At 44.3% G+C, this 7,242-nt stretch overlaps 1 non-coding gene across 1 annotated transcript; it reads right to left on the bottom strand.

The window, feature by feature from the left end:
- Positions 1-6,055: 6,055 nt before the first annotated feature.
- TRNAE-CUC (transfer RNA glutamic acid (anticodon CUC)) lies at positions 6,056-6,129 on the bottom strand. The gene has a single exon. It is a non-coding gene; the product is annotated as a tRNA-Glu (tRNA).
- Positions 6,130-7,242: the final 1,113 nt, after the last annotated feature.

Below are 7,242 nucleotides of genomic sequence, written 5' to 3'. Positions count from 1 at the left end.
GAGCAGCCTATTTTATTGAAAAACCTATGATACCCCAGGTGTCAGGAAAGATTATTTATTTGTGCGACAACTGCAGCCCGTGTATTGATAGCCCCCCAAATGGAAAATGAGCAAGGTCCCACCCAAAGAAGAATGGCAGCTTAAGTTGACAGAATATGCACAACATGCAGACGTAACATAGAGAATAAGAGAAGAACTTGGACTACTGCAATGCGCTCTACGTGGGGCTACCTTTGAAGGTGACCCGGAAACTACAACTAATCCAGAATGCGGCAGCTTTCAGCTGGGAGCGGCCGCTTGAAAGGTCTACATTGGCTCCCAGTACGTTTCCGAGCACAATTCCAAGTGTTGGTGCTGACCTTTAAAGCCCTAAATGGCCTCGGTCCAGTATACCTGAAGGAGCGTCTCCACCCCCATTGTTCTGCCCGGACACTGAGGTCCAGCACCGAGGGCCTTCTGGCGGTTCCCTCGTTGCGAGAAGCCAAGTTGCAGGGAACCAGGCAGAGGGACTTCTTGGTAGTGGCGCCTGCCCTGTGGAACGCCCTCCCATCAGATGTCAAAGAGAAAAACAACTACCAGATTTTTAGAAGACATCTGAAGGCAGCCCTGTTTAGGGAGGCTTTTAATGTTTAATCGATTATTTTATTTTTATGTTGGAAGCCACCCAGAGTGGCGGGGGAAACCCAGCCAGATGGGCGGGGTATAAATAACAAATTATTATTATTATTATTATTATTATTATTATTATTGATTGGAAAATGTTTATTGAATACATGGGAAATAATTGTTTACAACTGGAAACGCTGACAGCATTAAGATAAATTCAATAGTGTAAATAAGTTTTGATGGATGCAATAATGGAAAACTGATTGGTATAGTTTTTGTAAAATATACAGGGATTTAAGATATGTAAAATGAACCATGGAGGGAGAAGAAGGGAAGTCATTGATATCTTAAGGATGTAAAATGAGTATTTGAAGTTATCGAACAGAAAACTTAATAAAAATTATTTTATAAAGAAAGAAAAAGCTACGATACAGTAACCCTTTAAGGAAATAAAAAAGCGAAGCATCGCTACACCTTATAATATTCTGAAATGCTATATAATTAATCAGCAATGGAGAAGTGTTGACGCAACCCCTCTCATGCACTCAAGTAATGCATTAGCAGCATGTTGGGTGTAACTGCTGTCTGTATCTCTTGTACACCAATAAGTGCTCCAGCCACACAGCCTTGTGGCCATATGTTTAGCAGCAGTTTGAAGGGTCTGTCTGCATGCACAGATGCACACCCACCAGGGGTCCTCCAGGCTAGCAGAAACCCTGCTTGATCGAGGTTCCTATCCATGTGGACGAGCTTTTATGCGCGTGAATCTGTCTCTGCATATGGCCCCTTTATTTTATTTCTTATTTTGTTTACAAAATTGTAATAACCAAATGTTATTTTATTGCTTTTGATTTTTTGATTTTTATTTTATTACTGTTTCAACAAGCATTTTTCAAGTAATATTCCATAATATGGAATAAAGACTTCTTACTTCTTCTTTTTTGGGTCACTAGCTATTGCCTAAACGCCAAAATGCTGGATGCCCAACATGCAGTCATTGGGACCATGTGACTTCAGCAGCAGCACTAGTAAATCACATGACATTGGAGGCAGGCAGGGAGGTCCAATTGGCTGTGTGACACGTGGAGAAGAAGAAGAAGAAGAAGAAGAAGAAGAAGAAGAAGAAGAAGAAGAAGAAGAAGAAGAAGAAGAAGAAGAGGAGGAGGAGGAGGAGGAGGAGGAGGAGTTTGGATTTGATATCCCGCTTTATCACTATCCGAAGGAGTCTCAAAGCGGCTAACATTCTCCTTTCCCTTCCTCCCCCACAACAAACACCCTGTGAGGTGAGTGGGGCTGAGAGACTTCAGAGAAGTGTGACTAGCCCAAGGTCACTCAGCAGCTGCATGTGGAGGAGCGGAGACGCGAACCTGGTTCCCCAGATTACGAATCTACCGCTCTTAACCACTACACCACACTGGCCAGGGCAGTCTCGAGCAGGTCGCACCCTGGTGCTGAGGGGCGGAGATTGCTCTGGCGCCCCCACCCTCGCAGGGCACAGCATGGTTGCCGTGCAGCGCCCTGCCTACCGGCCTGGCGCCCTGGCGCACCGCGCCACCGGGGGTCTACCTAGAGCTGGCCCTGACACTGGCTCTCGCCACACTAGTGGAGGATACTAGAACGATCCACCATTTTATCTAGTCCTTATGTATGTGGGAGTAATCTCTTGTTGGACCAAGGTCCTCTGCTTCATTTTCATGCTCCACAAAAAAGATTTCAGCAGAATTTCTGGTTAACACTCTTCTCCTAATCACTAGATTTAACATCAGATCTGAAGATGCCATCTGTCAAAGGGCTTCAACCAACTGAGAACCCTTTTTGTGTCTACTTGGCTCCGGATCATTAATTCCAATCTCAGAATCTGATACCAAATGTTGCCAGGGAGTACTTAATACAGCTTTATTGCATTTTATATTATTATTTTTTTTAAAAAAAATTATACATTCAATCAAACATTATGTTTAAATGCAATCTACCTCAAAAGCAAAAGGGAAAAAAACCAAGAAGAGGCAGATTATTATTTATTATACTATTTTAGCTTCAACCTTGTACACGTTTACATGGGCACAAGGCCTACTGAACTTAAACAGGCTGACTTCCGAGCAGGCATGATAAGTTATATCTACCAAAGATCCAACTGGCTGCTGGTTGATGGGACTTGTAGTCAAAAACATCTGGAAGGCACCAGATTGTCAAAGGATATAAACCGGCTCATAATTAATATGGGAAATATACTGTGTCTCAGGTGTAAAGCTAACATCTTTATGATTTTTGCTTAAGGAGTTCAAATGTGTGGCCTGTGATTCTGAGAAAATAAGAAGGTGCACTGCATGTTTTGATGTATTTTCATTTTGCCTTACTGCTGAAAGGGCATCAGCAAATTGCTTTTGACTCCAATGCTGCTTATCTGTGGCGATGATAAAATTTTGAAAGAAAAATGGATTTTATACCGCCGTTGTGAAAAATAAAGGAAGGCACTTAAAAATATGGTATATTCATAAGATGGATTTATGTTTTCATATTGCATTTGCAGAGACATAAACAGAGGAGTTGGTCACAAAACATGAGCCGGTTTGGGCAATGAAATGTTCACCTTGTTTATAGGCTTTTCCCATAAAGGTCACCAGTAATCCAAATAAAATGCAGCAGTTTACTCTCCTAGGAAGGCTAACCTACTTCTTTTCCTGTTTGGTGTTCTCTCATCTGTCTTTTAAAAAACATAAATAGTGAATTCACTGAGTGGAGGAAGAACACCAAATTGGTCAAAAACTGCAGCAGGAGGAGATTGTAAAATGGAGAGAGCTGGTTTCCACCAGCTGATAAGAAACAGGATACGGAACAACAGATTTACTCAGCTGCATTGCCAACATTAAGAACAAACAGCAAAAAGCCGTCACCTCCCAAATAAATGTTAAAAATAAATGTGACATCCACCTTTTAATCTTGAAGTTCTTTTCCAAGAATGACATTTGGAGACCAAGTAAATTAAAACCCCAATAAAGCTCTTGTCAAGGAGTTACTTCAGCCATTCTGGAGACGGGAAAGTGGTTTAGTTGCTGTTAACAACATCATTTTTTAACAACCTTCCCTGCCTTTCACAGCCAGGTTTCTTGTATAAAGAAACAAGATACTTTGATATTTCCGGCTGTTTTTTGTTTGATTCAGAGAGGGAGCCAACAAAACTTTTATGAAGGGAGAAAGACGAAAAAGTTCTAAGACCAAAACACACACGCACACATTTCATCTTATGTGATTCATCTCACAATGACGGATTCCTTTGAAAGAAATGGTGTCACATTGTGTTGGTTGCATTCTTCAAATCGCCTGTGATATTTGTTTATTGCTAAAACATTTTCCAGGGAAGCTGGACAAATCATGCTGCACAACCATTTGAAAGAGTTGGCAGTACAAAGGAAGCTGACTTATTTCAACTCAGGCCACTAGTACAGTTAGCTCAGTGCTGTTTCTGACAGAGGCTCGTCACGGATTCAACCAACAGCACTTTCCCAGCCTGAGCTGGAGATCTCAGTGATAAGACCCAAGCCAATTGGATGCAACACATGCTCTCTATTACTGAACTATGGTCCTTTGCCCAATAAGAAGGTGTCATAGTAGAGATCAGAAAACTGTATAGCATGCAGTGTGCTTTATGAAACTTCATTCACTAAAAAGAGTGTTTCAGAATCTGTTCCCGCAGCAGCAGCAGCAGACCCTAGCTCAGGCATGACCAAACGTGGCCCTCCAGCTGTTTTGGGACTACAACTCCCATCATCCCTAGCTAACAGGACCAGTGGTCAGGGACAGGGCCGTCTTAAGTGCCCCTGGCGCCGTAGTGCGCCGGATCCCTCCGGCGCCCCCCGCCCTGTTTCCCAGAGCAGTGGGCGGGTGGGCGCAGCGCGGCTGCCACAGGCGCTGCTGCACGGTGGGCGGGTGGGCAGGCACAGCAGGGTTGCCGTGGGCGCATCTGCGCGTAGGGCCGGCCCTGGTCAGGGATGATGGGAATTGTAGTCCCCAAACATCTGGAGGGCCAAGTTTGGCCAAGCCTGCCCTAGCTAGTTCAGATCAATAAGTGAATAGTATACCCTGCCCTCCTCCTCCTCCTCCTCCTCCTCCTCCTCCTCCTCCTCCTCCTCCTCCTCCTCCTCCTCCAGAGGGTTGTTAGTTCACAGCATATCAATGATAGAACCTGGACTAGAAAGCAGCTTTCCTGGACCTGGTACCCTTCTTGGGCTTGCAAGCTCGGGAGCATCCCAGACCCTGAGATTTCAGGGCCCAAACCTGAGACCTAGGGCTGGCCCCTGGTGATATCATGGGGCAGGCACCAGTGATAAGCATCACACATTAAACATTAAACACAGTCACCGAAAGTCAGGGGTGCCAACTTGAATAAGGCAGAGGTGTCAACTTCAATAAAATATGACCATTTGAATGTCCATGCCCATCAACTTGGGGGCAGACGGCTCCCTCAATTATTTTATTAGGGGAGCGAAGCCCTCTTGGCCCCAAGGAGTTGGCTCCTATGCCAAGAGGAGGTCATTCATCTCCCTTGCAGCAGTAAGCCCTGGAAACAGAGGTAAATTGGGAGAGCACAGGAGAGAGCGGAGGAAGGTGTATTACCTAGAGAATCTGGGCTATTATTTGCAGCTGGATGCTGTTGGGCAGAAGCTTGCAAGAAGCACACATAGTCTTTGTCTAGTTATTCTTACCCACCTGGACATTCAAGCCCTTCCTCTGCCACTTGGAGCGAGACAAGCAAACCTGGAGACTTCAGGTCAGCCCTGGAGGTCAGGAAAACCTAGATATTTTGGACTACATTTCCCATCAGTTCCAGCCAGCACTTTACTAACTGGGGTTGATGGGAGTCGTAGTCCAAAACATCTGAAGGGCACTGGGTTGGGAAGGACTACTTTACAGTCTAGGGCAGTGATGGCCAAATTTGGCCCTCCAGCTGTTTTGGGACTACAATTCCCATCATCCCTGACCACTGGTCCTGTTAGCTAGGGATGATGGGAGTTGTAGTCCCAAAACAGCTGGAGGGTGAAGTTTGGCCATGCCTTGTCTAGGGCAGGCATCCCCAAACTTTGGCCATCCAGATGTTTTGGACTACAATTCCCATCTTCCCCGACCACTGGTCCTGTTAGCTAGGAATCATGGGAGTTGTAGGCCAAAACATCTGGAGGGCCGTAGTTTGGGGATGCCTGGTCTAGGGCCTTCAGCTTTTTGCCCAGCTGCCTTCTGTCCAGCAAAACTCCTTTACTGCTTACTTTTATCCTGAAAACTTTACTTTCCAGGTTTGTTTTCTTCCTTTCTCTGGAGTTCCTCCTTGCTTCAACTGCATGCTTCTTCTACGCTGCTTTCTCAGGTTCCTGCTTTTCACAGAATCACAGAATTGTAGAGTTGGAAGAGCCCCTGAGCGTCATCTAGTCCAACCCCCTGCAATGCAGGAACCTTTTGCCCAACATGGGGCTCGAACCCATGACCCTGAGCTTGAGAGTCTCACGCTTTACCAACTGAGCTATCCCAGACAGATAGATAGATGCCTACTGTTTCCCACTGTCATCTAACCCCTTTCTTGACCAGCCTTGCTACTATTCCTCTGTCCTTCCCCCTCACAGCATACAGACCCCAATCTTGATATTAAACTGATATGTCAGGCCCTGTCTTGATGAGGTTGCCCTTTGTGTTGGAATGCCTCATCAGAAAGTCTCTTTCCTGGGCATTCTTAATCCAGCTTTTTAGAATCCTCTAGGAGACTTTCCCATGCTAATCTCGAATCAAGCGTCTCTGATCGTGTGGATGGCTGTGGAAGCAAGACTTCCATCTTCAGATTGCCTAGATGCTGAGACAAGCCATGAGGAATGTGTGACAACATTCGTTTTCATTTCCAGGTGGGTGGGGATCTGCATTGAAAATCTATCGGGGCAACATGAAGGAAAGGATGGCATAAGCATCTACTTTGTCCTATTCTGCAGTAATATAGAGGCTGAAATGGTGAAAGCTCTGGATATTTGAAATGCAAATCAGGAATTGGGAAGAAAAGCCTGTTTCATTTTAGTGCTGTATGTAAAATAGATAAGCTGCCTTTGCAGGCCGAGCTATTTGAGATATAACTCTTCCTAGTGAATGAATGCTCAGCTTTTGTTTTTCCTCATCATGTTATGAAACCATGTTGTTTTGCCACCGTCCAGCTGCATCCATGCAGCAGCACAAATGTCGATCTCAATTGAATTTCACATACATTTCAGTAAAACCCTTAAATGTTTTATTTCAGCCCTTAATTACATTGATAAGAAAGAGGCCGGGGGGAAATGAATATATTGCTTAATGATTTTACAGCATGAGCCTTCTATAGCAAAGGAATCATTTGTTTTTGTATTTTAATTTGTCCTGAGACAATGATCAAAACCCATTGAAAAGGAACCTTTCTTGACTGGATGACTGAAGAAAAGCCAGCAGAATCCTGGTTCCTCCTATAAGACCAGTGGTTGTTAAGATTTTATTTTATTTTTGTAATATTTCACTTATATTAATTGTCCTTTGCATAATGAGGGCCATGACAAATTGCTGTTTTTTTGCTGGGTGTAGCATTGTGCTACTGATGCAATAACACTGCATAAGTGGTAGATTTATACTGGATCA

The sequence above is a fragment of the Zootoca vivipara genome, chromosome 12 (assembly GCF_963506605.1).
Source record: "Zootoca vivipara chromosome 12, rZooViv1.1, whole genome shotgun sequence".
Classification (NCBI taxonomy): domain Eukaryota; kingdom Metazoa; phylum Chordata; class Lepidosauria; order Squamata; family Lacertidae; genus Zootoca; species Zootoca vivipara.
The sequence above is the reverse complement of the archived record's forward strand: the minus strand, read 5'-3'. Positions and strand labels throughout refer to the sequence as shown.